Genomic DNA, 13,762 nt, shown 5'->3' on the forward strand with positions numbered 1-13,762 from the left:
TGCAATATTTAACTACGTTCACTGTTCCTGCAGTCCAGAAATATTATTACTGCAATATTAAACTACGTTCACTGTTCCTGCAGTCCAGAAATATTATTACTTCAATATTAAACTACGTTCACTGTTCCTGCAGTCCAGAAATATTATTACTTCAATATTAAACTACGTTCACTGTTCCTGCAGTCCAGAAATATTATTACTGCAATATTAAACTACGTTCACTGTTCCTGCAGTATAAAGGAAATTGTACTGCTGTATAACTCCAGTCCAGTGGTACTGTCCTGTGCCGCATATAATTTTTAAAGCCTTTGCCAGGTGTGTGTGGTTTAGGGGTACGCTCTCATGTGCTGCATATAATGGAGAACAAAAATTTGGAGGATAAAGTAGGGAAAGATCAAGAACCACTTCCTCCTAATGCTGAAGCTGCTGCCACTAGTCATGACATAGACGATGAAATGCCATCAACGTCGTCTGCCAAGGCCGATGCCCAATCTCCTAGTAGAGGGCATGTAAAATCCAAAAAGCCAAAGTTCACTAAAATTAGCAAAAAAAGAAAATCAAAATCATCTGAGGAGAAACGTAAACTTGCCAATATGCCATTTACGACACGGAGTGGCAAGGAACGGCTTAGGCCATGGCCCGTGTTTATGACTAGTGGTTCAGCTTCACCCAAGGATCTAAGCCCTCCTCCTCCCCCCTCTAAAAAATTTAAGAGGCTTAAGCTGTCATCAACAACACAGCAAACAACTCTGCCTTCTAAAGAGATGTCATCACAAATCCCCAAGGCGAGTCCAAGGGTGTTGGTGGTTGCGAAGCCTGACCTTCCAATCACTGTACGGGAAGAGGTGGCTCCTTCCACAATTTGCAGCATGCCCTCTGCATATGCTGGAAGGATCACCCTTAGTCCAGTTACAGATTTGGCTAATGAAGGTGTGAATGTTGTACACCGGGAGGAGGATATTGATGTGGCTGGCGCTGAGGAGGAACTTGACGAGGAAGATGCTGATGTGGTTATCTTAAATGAGGCACCAGGGGGGGGGAAACAGTTGTTGTCCATGGGATGAAAAAGCCCATCGTCATGCCTGGGCAGAAGACCAAAAAATCCACCTCTTCGATCTGGAATTATTTCTATCCCAATCCTGACAACAAATGTATGGCCATATGTACCTTATGTAAAGCTAAAATAAGCAGGGGTAAGGATCTTGGCCACCTAGGGACATCCTCCCTTATACGTCACCTGAAGAACCTTCATAATTCAGTGTTTAGTTCAGGTCCTGTGGCTAGGACCGTCAGCAGTCCAGGGACACCTAAATCCCTTGGTCCTGTTGTATCCACACCAGCAACACTCTCCTCGTCAATTTCCTCCTCGATCTCGGTTGTAGATAGTCCTGCAGGCCATGTCACCGGCATGACTGAGTCCTCTTCAATCCGGGATTCTTCCGGACGATCCTGCAGCGCTACGCCTACTACTTCCGCTGTTGCTGCTGGTAGTTGGTCATCTTCCCAGAGGGGAAGTTGTAAGAACGCTACGTCTTTCACTAAACAGTTGACCGTACAACAGTCGTTTGCCATGAGCACGAAGTACGACAGTAGTCATCCTATGGCACAGCGGATAACTGCGGCCGTAACAGCTATGTTGGTGTTAGACGTGCGTCCGGTGTCCGCCATCAGTGGAGTGGGATTTAGACGGTTGATGGAGGTATTGTGTCCCTGGTACCAAATCCCGTCGAGATTCCACTTCACTAGGCAGGCGATACCCGGGATGTACAGAGAAGTATGAAAAAGTGTCCTCAGTGGACAAGTGGTTCAGGACAAACTAAGTACTATATGACTGTGACAGCCCACTGGGTAGATTCATCGCCTTCCGCAGCAACAGCAGCAGCAGCATCAGTAGCAGCATCTCCAAAACACCTGCTCGTTCCATGGCAGGCAACGTTGTGTATCACCGGTTTTAATAAGAGGCACAACGCTGACAACCTCTTAGAGAAACTGAGGGAAATAATCTCGCAGTGGCTTACCCCACTTACACTCTCCTGGGGATTTGTGGTGTCGGACAACGCCAGTAACATTGTGCGGGCATTACATATGGACAATTTCCAGCACGTGCCATATTTTGCCAACACAATAAATTTGGTGGTGCAGCATTACCTGAAGAGTGAGAGGGGTGTGCAGGATATGCTTGCGGTGGCCCGCAAAATTGCTGGACACTTTCGGCATTCTGCCACTACCTACCGCAGACTCGAGCAACATCATAAAAGCCTGAACCTGCCCTGCCATCACCTCAAACAAAAGGTTGTGATGCGCTGGAACTCCACCCTCTATATGCTGCAGAGGATGGAGGAGCAGCAAAAGGCCATTCAAACCTACACAGCCACCTATGACATAGGCAAAGGAGTGGGGATGCGCCTGAGTCAAGCGCAGTGGAGACTGATTTCCGTGTTGTGCAAGGTTCTCCAGCCGTTTGAACTTGCCACACGAGAAGTCAGGTACGACACTGCCAGCTTGAGTCAGGTGATTCCCCTGATCAGGCTGTTGCAGAAGCAGCTGGAGAAAGTTAGGGAGGAGCTGCTAAAGCATTGCGATTCCACAAAGCATGTAGCTCTTGTGGATGAAGCCCTTCGTACGCTTTGCCAGGATCCGTGGGTGGTCAGTCTTTTAAAGTCAGAGGAATACATTCTGGCCACCGTGCTCGATCCTCGGTTTAAAGCGTATGTTGTGTATCTGTCTCCGGCAGACACAAGTCTACAGCAGTGCAAAGACCTGCTGGTCAGGAGATTGTCCTCTGAAGAGGACCGTGACATGCCAACAGCTCCTCCTTCATTTTCTTCCACACCTGTCGGGGATGCTGAGAACATCTGGTCCGGACTGAAGGACCTGCCAACCATTCCAGACATGTCTAATTTCGCTGCATTGGATGCTGTCACCATTGAAAAAATGGTGGAGGATTACTTTGCTGACACCATCCAAGTAGACATGTCAGACAGTCCTTATTTTTACTGGCAGGAAAAAAAGGCAGTTTGGAAGCCCCTGTACAAACTGGCTCTATTTTACCTGAGTTGTCCCCCCTCCAGTGTGTACTCCAAAAGAGTTTTTAGTGCAGCGGGAAACCTGTTCAGTGAGCGGCGAAGGAGGTTGCTTCCGCAAAACGTTGAGAAGATGATGTTCATAAAAATGAATTATCAATTCTTCAATCAAGACCAGCACTGGCCCCCAGAGACTACAGAGGGACCTGTTATTGTGGAGTCCAGCGGGGACGAATTGATAATGTGTGAGGATGAGGAAGTACACACTGAAGGGGGCGAGGAATCAGAGGACGAGGATGAGGACGACATCTTGCCTCAGTAGAGCCAGTTTAGTTTGTACAGGGAGAGATGAATAGCTTTTTTTTGTGTGGGGGCCGAAACAAACCAATCATTTCAGCCACAGTAGTTTGGTAGGCCCTGTCGCTGAAATGATTGGTTTGTTAAAGTGTGCATGTCCTATTTCAACAACATAAGGGTGGGTGGGATGGCCCAAGGACAATTCCATCTTGCACCTCTTTTTTTGCCATTATGTGCTCTTTGGGGCCTAGTTTTTCAAACTGCCATCTTGTATGCCACTGCAGTGCCACTCCTAGATGGGCCACGTGTTTGTGTTGCCCACTTGTGTCGCTTAGCTTAGACGTCCAGCTACCTCGGTGCAACCTTTTGGACTAAAAACAATATTGTGGAGGTGTGAGGTGTTCAGAATAGACTGGAAATTAGTGGAAATGAATGTTATTGAGGTTAATAATAGTGTAGGAGTGAAAAAAAAATAAAAAATATGGATTTTACCACTTTTTATGCTTTTTTTAAAAAAAAATCAGAACCCAAGATCGGAACCCAAAACCTAAAACACGAAAAGTGGCCGGTGCACACCCTTTATATATATATATATATATATAGTGTAGATGTGTGGGAAAAGCTTACCACTGAGTGTTTCCAGAAAACCCAAGTATATGTTGTTGAATTCTAGGAGATGTGTATTTCTGCAAAGCACAAGTTGGGTGTGGCCTGGTTCTGTGCATAAGCAAAGAGCAAGAGACTTTAAAGAAAAAAGTGTGAGAATTTTTTTAGTGTAAAGTGGATGTTTCTGTGTTGGAAACCATTGAGCAGAAGTTAAAGAAAACAAAAAGAAAATAACAACAACTTTTGCTCTGCAAAGGAAAAGTTTGTTATATATGCTGGGTGTTGTAGTGCCACACATCTTAAGTCAAGTGAGGTGCTCCTTCTATAAAGAAAGTGCTTTGTTCTTATCAAGATAAAATTGGCTGCTTCTCAAGCTACACTGGGCAAGAAAAAGCAGAATTCTCAACCCAAAAAGATTGCATACAGGTGTGTCAAAGTGTCGATATGGAGAGAGACAAAAATCAGAACTTGGAGCATGTTTGTGTAGCAGTAGATTATGACCCTCATCATTGTGCTAGGTTAAAAGAGAAGGATGTTTCTGCTAAAGACTTACTACAAACTGTTACAGCCCAGAGGTCAGCCGTTAGGCAACCGCTGTTACAAGATGCTGCAGCTATGTCTGATAAAGGGCTAGATGCACATTTGTTTGGACTCTGGGAAAAGGCTATGATGCAGTGCCCTGAAAAGGAGGACATGCTTAAAGGCTTTCTACAAGCTGCTATGGCCTAGCAATCTGCCATGAGTCAACAGCAGTTACAGGAAGCCAATAGGATAAAACTGTTAGCCCTTGAGGAGACCCAGAGACAAAAACAGTTAGAATTAGAAGATACCCAGGGGCAAGCCATAAGGCAACAGTAGTTGTATTTAGAGGAGATCCAGAGACTACAACATGGAGCCCACAGTCAACAACAGTTATACTTAGAGGAGACCCAGAGGCAACAGCAGGAGTCCCGGAGGGAACAGCAACAAGACCTTGAAGCCCTCCGTAACAACGTGAGCTCTTTTAAAGCGAAAGAAAAGTCTCAGGAACAAGCCATAGAAATGCTGAAACAAGAAAAAGAAATTGCGGAAACAAGGTTTGAAGCCGCACAAGTGGAATGCTTAAAATACCAGTAGCGTATGGAGAAAATGGGAAGAGAAATAAATGAGCTACAAGATAATCTGAAAACAGAGCAGGGAAAGGCTCTGGTAGCTGCAAAGACAGTGGCCCCACATAAAGGCAATGGTGAAATACCGCAACTTCAAGTTAATATACAGAAGCTTGAAGCAAATATGTTACTGTTGCAAGTATCTAACTCTGAGCTCAGTGAGAAAAGGGAGATATTGCTGGCGGAAAAGAAGTTGCTTGAGAAAGCGGTGTTGGTGGCCCAGGGGAAAGCAGAATTGTCAGATAAACAGGTGCAACAGCTTCTGACTGCAGTAGCGCAATTAGAAACCAGGTTGAGAGCATCAGTGCAAAATGTAGAACAGTTAAATGGAGAAAAAACGCGGTCGTACAAACACCTTGGGGAGCTACAGGCAAAATTTTCAGAATTGGAAGGAGAGAAGTATGTAGCTATTTCCAGAGTCCGTGACTGTATGCAGATTTTAGAAGAAGCCAATCTACAGAAAGAGCAGGCACTTCTTAGAGAAAAGCAAAAGGAGGAAAATATTGAAAAGATGACACAGGCAATAGCTAAGATAACTCAAGAAGCTGCTATGTGGACACAAAAAGAGGTAGAAAATGTCAAAAAAACTTTGCAATGTGCAGATTTCACGTTTGACAGACGACCTCTCAGCATTGCAAATGGAATGTGGAGAGAAGCAAAACCTTAATGAACGCACCTTAACAGAAAAGCGAGCTGCAGAGGAAGAGCTGGAAAAGGTGTATCAAGAAGGATGGGTGAATGAGAGAGATTATAGGAAGCAGGAGGAACTACAGCAGAGATGTCTGATTGCAGAACGCAGTAAAGATGACCTCAAGATAAGTCAAGGTCAATGTCAGAGTACAAAAGAAGAAGCAGTAAAACTGAGGAATGAGAAGGATAATCTGCAGAAAGAACTGGATGCCAAAATCACAGATATACAAGAGAAAATTAAGATCATATCCCAGGTTGAAAATGTTGGAAAGCAATATAAGACTCAATATGAAGAATTAAAAATTCAGCATGATAAGCTGGTTGCTGAAACCCTCCTAGCTCAGACAGCACAATTAGAAGAGCGAGCTTCTCAAACAGAACTACAAGAGTTAAGAGATTCCCATGTCCAGGCTGAAATACAGATATCTGCACTGGCAGACCAACAAGAATCAATAAGTGGAAAAGGAAATGAAGATAAAGGTCAACGGGAGCAAACCCCAAAAATTCTAGCAGAGTTGTCCACAGTTCAAAAAGAACTACAGTATGCTACTAAATCTATTCAAGACAAAGTCAGCAGAATACAAACTGTTAAGGATAACTGGGAGAGGTTTGCTTATGGCTTTGAGACACCTTCCACTTGGGTTTCAGGAAAAGAAAAGATGTCAAGTGATCTAGGATTATCCAAGATTTTACCTGAGCCTCAAGTTACAAGAACTCAGGAAATTAATAATATGCTTCAAAAGGTACTGCAAACTGCGATTACTACTGACTTGCCCTCGGTAGTTAAAGAAGTTGCAAAGTCAACCATGTCAAGAAGCTGAGTTCCTCACCTCGTCTATGGCTCCATTGAAAGTGGTACAGACCAAGGGCCTGAGTCATTAAGGGATGCAAAATGAGCGCAGCGTACGTACGTGCACTAATGCACGTACTTTGTGGCTGCGAACGGCCGAAGTCATTAAGCTGCGTATTCTTACATACGCAGTTTTTTATGACTTGCGGCGCAAGTGTTCCTATTCTACCCATTCAAGTCCGTACACGCCGGCACATACTTGCATAACGTGCAGAAGCGAACGCTATGCTGTTTAGTGCATAGTAACATCATTGGTGTATCTCTCAATTGTTGAATCATGGTGCTGGTTGTAATTAACCGTAAAATATATATTCCCCTTGTTATGCTACTTTGTTTACCCTGTCAAGATGTTTTACTTTTGATGAATTAAATTTATTATTATTGAAATATTTTCAGTGTTTAATCGTATATCATATATCAGTGTATCATGTATATTTGATGTGGTTTTATAATGTCATATGTATTATATTATATATATACATATATAATATTATATAAGCCTTTGGTGTGAGCTGGAAGGAAAAGAATATGAACAGGAATGAAGTAGTTATTCAAATAACCTATGTTTCCAATCCAGAGATTTTCAACAAAGACTTGCACAGACTTCTTCGACTTGTCCATTGCATCCAGGAGGCTCAAAAGGATCAGGATACGCCTAAATACTTTCTCAGCCAATTGTTATATGATAGGTGTAAATTATAGTACAACCTTCTTTTGTTGAAACACAAAGTACATCTCTGGTCTCTTTAAGATCAGAGTTTTCAGCATAGAAAAAGAGTGGAAGCTTATTATTTTGTAAATAAACAATGATCCAATTTTATTCGTTAAGTGTCTTTTGCTGAAGGAATTTTTTTATGACTTTATTAACCTATATAACACCAATGAGGTTATGCCGCTAGCCCTGTTTTACTGTGTATCAGGTTGTGTCTTGGTTCTGTTTTCAGTATATGTTTTCGAAAGAGGTTATGTCCTACATAACTGTTATTTCTTTGGGGCCTTATCACATTATATCCCGGATGCGAGGTGTGACCCTTTTAAACAACAGCTTTACTTAAGTGTATAATGCTAATACGTAAAATTTGTTCCATGAAATCACACACATACCAGTTTTTCTTTTAACAAAAATATTTTAATTTATAAACTAAAACTATGTACAAATGTTAAGTAAGAAACACTAAAAAAAAAATCAATAAAAGGTATTTAACAATTTTTTATTATATATATTTATTTTTTTTTTAATTTTTTTGCTTTTTCTTTATGCTTTTTATATTTTTTCTTGCTTTTTTAATTCACACAGAAGCCTCTGGCTGTGCCTTGGAGGACCCATCGACGCCTCATCAGCTGCAAAAAATGAAACACAACAATTTAGTAAATGCACTCTTAATACATTTCAATGTGGTGAAATGCTAGCTGTCGGTTCTTGTACTTTTGCATTTTGTAAGCTCGGTATAGTGCATAAATGAATGTTACCCAAACACTGGCCCCATTCATTAAATTTTGATAAATGTAGGAGTACATAACATATACTGAAAACAGAACCAAGACACAACATGATACAAAGACAGGTGACAGGGTAAAGCAAATCAGATTATCTCTGACAGATAGTGAAAGGGATGATAGAAATCAGCAAGAAGAAGGCCTAAGCTTAAGAAAACAGGGAAAACAGGCGTATCAAAGAAGGCCAAGAGGATGAAGGAACTGTAGAAGGAGCACACAACAAAAGAGGGCCATGAGCATGAGAGCTTACAACCTAAAGGGAAGGGGGAGACACAAGTAATACGAAGTATTATATTAGTATTATATTGTTTTGTTGTATACATTAACTTTCTGCAAAATTTTGCCAAGGAGAATCTCACCCTCTAGGGTGCATTTTTAAAGCCTGCCAGCTGAGTTGGCCTGCGCACAAGACAAGAATTGGTGGGAGGACATTTTTCCCATTGTGGGAACTTAGGATGCCTTGTACTGTGAATGGCCAGTGAAAACTGTTTGTCATGTTCTACCCAAAAAATCATATCTTGACAAAAAAAACACAACTAAAGTATACGAAAATTACCATGTAATGTACTTACTTTCCTCAACCAGCACTTGTGGTTGCTGAGAGGTGGATTCTGGTTGGCTCTGGAATAGCAGAGGTGATGCTGCCAGGTCAGCGGACTGCGGCGAATCCTCCACCACCGCTGACTCCACCTGTGGCTGTTGGCTACCACCTGGCGCCTCCGGTGTGACCACCTGTTGATGTTGGCGGTGGTGTTCGGAGCTGCGTTGGCGTCCTGTTGGAGACCATGATGTGTTATCTTATGTGTATTTTTGTAATGTATTCACCATACACAGCGAATACATACATACATGCAGCGAATGGTAGCTTTGAATGCTAAAATGGTACTCATGTCAATAACATTAAATTTGTCCAAAAATGTACACTAAAATTTTTAACATATATATAATAGTAAATAATCAGAATAATAGCAAATAAGACTAACATTATTCATACGTTTAGTATGAGAATGGTCAGAAAATAGGCCTTTTCTGTCTATATTTTCCTGTGAGAAGAAAAAATTACATTGCCATATTATATAGTGTTTGAGCGCGACTTACTAGCGAGAATATCAGCCTTTAAATCTGCAAGAAGGTCGGGCTACCGTCTCCGCAGATCATTCCATCGGCGTTGCAACTGCACAATGGAGCGGCGGGTACCAACCTGCATATGCAGACGCCTGCGCACGGCTCTGTATGCCTGCAGTTTGTTATCATTTCCCACGTACCTCCCTGCGGGCTCAAAACAAAGGTCCATCGTTGCTGTCAGCATTCGCAGTTCGGTACGTGAGAATACTGCAGACCTCATTTTCTCTCAGAAATGACAGTTTAATATCCTGCTTACCAATTGGTGCTCAGTGCACGTCGGTGCGTCTGCACGTCCATTGCGGAACCTGTACTAAAATGGTTGACTGACCTGTCAGTCACTGTTCAAGCGTGCCTAGCGTTCTGGCGCGTACGCAACCGAACGCACCACTATAAAATTGCATACAGCATGCGATAGTTTGCCCTGAGAATTTCCGCATGGCTTTTCAAAGTTGTTGCTGTCAGGAAACGGTTGATATTGGTGGATATTGAGGTAAATAACATGGGCCTAGGTCTGCTACCTGACATAGATAGCGTCGTAGGAAATGGAACAATTGCACTTTCTTTTTTCCTTTTTTAGATTGCGAACACTTCTGTGGGTAAAAAACAGAAGAACCTTGCTACATTTTGGGGTAAGTAACATGGGCCTAGGTCTGCTGCTTTTTGGTCTAGTGATGGAATAAACTTCTTTTATTTCCATTTGTAGACATGTCTGAACAAGACTCCAATGAGCCATCCGGCTCATCATCTGCTGCTGCAAAAAAAACACGCCAGCCCAATTTCACAAAAAATGAAATCGACATTTTGGTCGAATTGGCTGTTGATAGGCTCCACACCACTCCGCGTCCACTCTCTGCACCATCAAAAGCAAGAATATGGGAAGAAATTACAAATGAGGTCAATGCCGTGGCTCCAATCAGATGCAAGGTTAATGAGTTCCAGAAAAGGTAAATATTTAAGCGTACAAAAATTGGTTAAATGTGTCCAGATTTTGGGAATAATATTATACTGCTAATGTGTCTATTTTGCACACAGGTGGCAAGACTTTAAACGCCGCCTAAAAGATAAAATTTCTGAACATAGAAGACATGCCAGAATGACAGGTGGTGGACCTCCAGCAACGCTGGAATTGACTGCATTGGAGACCAGGGCATTGGCCTGTTTGGATGCGGAGATGGTTCAAGGTGTGGGCCGCATTGACACCGGACGTAGCCCACCCGCCAGCGAGCCTATCACAGCTACAGGTATATACACACACATATATATAAATATATGAATTCACACAAATTTCCTAAGGACGGCATTATTTATTTATTTTTTTCCCCTTGTAGGGCCCAGTACAGCAGAAGACATTTCAGAGGATGAGCTGGTGGAGGAGCCACGTGATGTGGAAGAGCATCAGATGAGTGAGGAGGCAGAAGTCAGTGAACGGGAATCACTGCACGCCTGCTATCACAGTATTAGAGACACAAATGCCACTATTTAGTCCAATACCACAGAAATTGCCACAACCCTCACCCGTATGGAGCACACTTTACACAGTAGCCTCACCCGTATAGAGAACACTATGGACTTAAACCTTTCATCTATCAACACTACCCTTACCCGTCTCACTGACCTTATTGCAGTGTTTATCACCAATCCCCAATCACGCATATCACAGGAATCTTCTCCTACTTCTTTCTCTCCATCTCTTAGTCCCATGTATCAATCATACTATACTTCACCCAATTATCGTTCCACAAGTAGGCCTTATCGCGCGCACCCGTCTTCACATATTGAACAACTCCACTCTCAAGGTTCTATTGGTTCTAGTCTAAGACCCCAAATGCATCGCCCTCATTTCCAAAGCAACCCATATGTTGACATTTTCCCATATTCGCATTCTAATCAGCAATACAACTATTATTTACCTCCACCTGGCCCTTCTGCCCCATCTGCCATCTCTGCCCCATCTGCCATCTCTGCCCCATCTGCCCTTTCTGCCCCATCTGCCATCTCTGCCCCATCTGCCATCTCTGCCCCATCTGCCCCATCTGCCCCTTCTGCCCCATCTGCCATCTCTGCCCCATCTGCCCCTTCTGCCCCATCTGCCATCTCTGCCCCATCTGCCCCATCTGCCATCTCTGCCCCATCTGCCCCTTCTGCCATCTCTGCCCCATCTGCCATCTCTGCCCCATCTGCCCCTTCTGCCATCTCTGCCCCATCTGCCATCTCTGCCCCATCTGCCCCATCTGCCATCTCTGCCCCATCTGCCCCTTCTGCCATCGCTGCCCCATCTGCCATCTCTGCCCCTTCTGCCATCTCTGCCCCTTCTGCCCCATCTGCCATCTCTGCCCCTTCTGCCATCTCTGCCCCATCTGCCACTCGTGCACCCCGTGCACCCCGTGCCACACAATCGTTGGCTGCTGCACAGTCACTCACTGCTGCCCCACTGGCCTCTGCTTCCTCCCCACTGTTGCCTTCTATATCACGGGTTACCAGAAGCCAGACTCATCCTCGATGCGATGCAACCATTATACCAGCAAAGAGGCCCCGTAAAAAAAAATTGTTTGTTTGATGTGTTTTTGTTGTGTAAATAGTATAATTATAAACTTATTAGCTATGTATGTTGTATTTTTTAAAAACATTACAAAAACACTTACAAGAGAAGTAGGTGTCCAGGACATATTGCTTGAAAGACACAGCATCAACTGATTCTGGAGGGCTGGGGTCAGCATCTAACACCTCCTGGACAGCAACCTCGGCCTCCTCCACCCAAGGAACCCCACTCCTAATGGCGATGTTATGGAACACCACGCACAGAGCTATGATATCACACACAGTGGATGGAGCATACATTAGAGCACCACCAGACCGATCTAGGCACCGGAATCTGGCCTTTAAAAGACCAAATGCCCGCTCCACAACCGATCTAGTGGCTGTATGTGCGGAGTTGTATGCCATCTCCTGCTCCATACGTGGGTTTAATAGAGGAGTGAGGAGCCAAGGGCGAAAAGGGTATGCGTTATCTCCTACAAGGGGTGACAAGAATGAAAAAGTTTAAAAATATGAGCGAGTGTCATAATTGTAGACACAAATAACTATATCTATGGCAACAAGACAGGCAACATGGATGACATAATAATGGCAAAAAGAGCAATTAGACACAGATATGACTTCAGAGAAGCTTACATAACATATTCAATGTATTTGTAACCAAGGTTTAATTTTATAAAAATAATTTCATATGGGCAGCTATCCAGGTAGGATTTCAAGGTAAACATCACAATTAAATGTACCTTTGAATGATATTGCAATGTGCCTTTGTAATATATCTACTTAGCTACCAAACTTAAGACATTACTATTTCCACTTTAAACAACTACATACATGACATGTTTGTTAAATAATAAAAATACCTAATAGCCAAACGTCACCATTCGGCCTTGCACCACCTTGCCTCAGTTGCAATCTTTGCCACATCCCTGATTGCCAGAAGGCAAAGGAGTCATGTGTACTTCCTGGCCACATAGCTACCAGGTTACGAATCTGGAGAGAGGCGTCACATATAGCTTGGACATTTATAGAATGGAAATGCTTGCGATTTAAAAAATTAGCAGCATTCCCACCGGAGGGGACCAAGGCTACATGAGTCCCATCGACTGCCCCTATGACGTGCGGGAAACCAGCTATGTGGGAAAACTGCCGTTTTATCGGCATCAGGGACTCCTCATCGAGTGGCAGATGCATGAATTGCCTTAGACGCAACACAAACGCCCCCAGAACAACCTTTAGCACACGACTGAAGGACTTCTGGGACATCCCTGAAGCGACTCCCACAGTGGTCTGAAATGACCCTGTCGCGCAAAAGTGCAATACCGCCAACAGTTTAGTCAATGGTGGTATTGCTGTTGGGCTGTTGCGCTTGGGCTCCAGGTCAATCTGCACTATGCGCAGGGTGTCCAGGATAACACTAGGCGGGAGACGATAACGACGCACCACCTCAGCATCAGACATGCCAAAGAGGCTGACACGTGGCCTGAACACACGCTTCCTGGGTAGGCAACGATGGGTTACTTGCTGATTTTGGGGGCGGCGACGCTGGTTGTCCTCCTGTGCTGCCACATGTGCCTCGGCCATTTCTAAGAAATGCTATATTTGAAAAGAGAAGGATGTTAAAAAAATACAATTAACTCATAGCTTGGAAAATGTCACTCCTATTTGCACAGGAAACATTTACAATATACTTACACCAACAAGTGGGTTGGCCAAACTCATTGGGGCTTATTCAATTGTCAGCGTTAACGCTGAAAAACGAGCGCTCAAAAAATATTACCGTTTATACGGTAATATTGCGCGCGAAAAACGTTAATACGGTAGTTTACTCGCGGAATTTCAGCTCGCCGCTCAGGGAGCGGCGAGCTGAAATTCCGCCTGTAATTACCGTATTAACGGTAAGATTCGTTTGTTAGCGTTAACGCTAACAATTGCATAAGCCCCATAATGTGGCTAAAAAAAACAAAACAAAAATTGTCAGAGGGTGAATA

At 43.6% G+C, this 13,762-nt stretch overlaps 1 long non-coding RNA gene across 1 annotated transcript; it reads right to left on the bottom strand.

Moving 5' to 3' along the window:
* Window positions 1-8,682: 8,682 nt before the first annotated feature.
* LOC142108656 (uncharacterized) lies at window positions 8,683-13,364 on the bottom strand. Its single transcript, XR_012680193.1, has 3 exons — window positions 13,293-13,364; window positions 11,879-12,247; window positions 8,683-8,884 (listed from the first exon to the last, which is right to left on the bottom strand). It is a non-coding gene; the product is annotated as an uncharacterized LOC142108656 (long non-coding RNA).
* Window positions 13,365-13,762: the final 398 nt, after the last annotated feature.

This window comes from Mixophyes fleayi, chromosome 12, assembly GCF_038048845.1.
Source record: "Mixophyes fleayi isolate aMixFle1 chromosome 12, aMixFle1.hap1, whole genome shotgun sequence".
NCBI classification, from domain to species: domain Eukaryota; kingdom Metazoa; phylum Chordata; class Amphibia; order Anura; family Limnodynastidae; genus Mixophyes; species Mixophyes fleayi.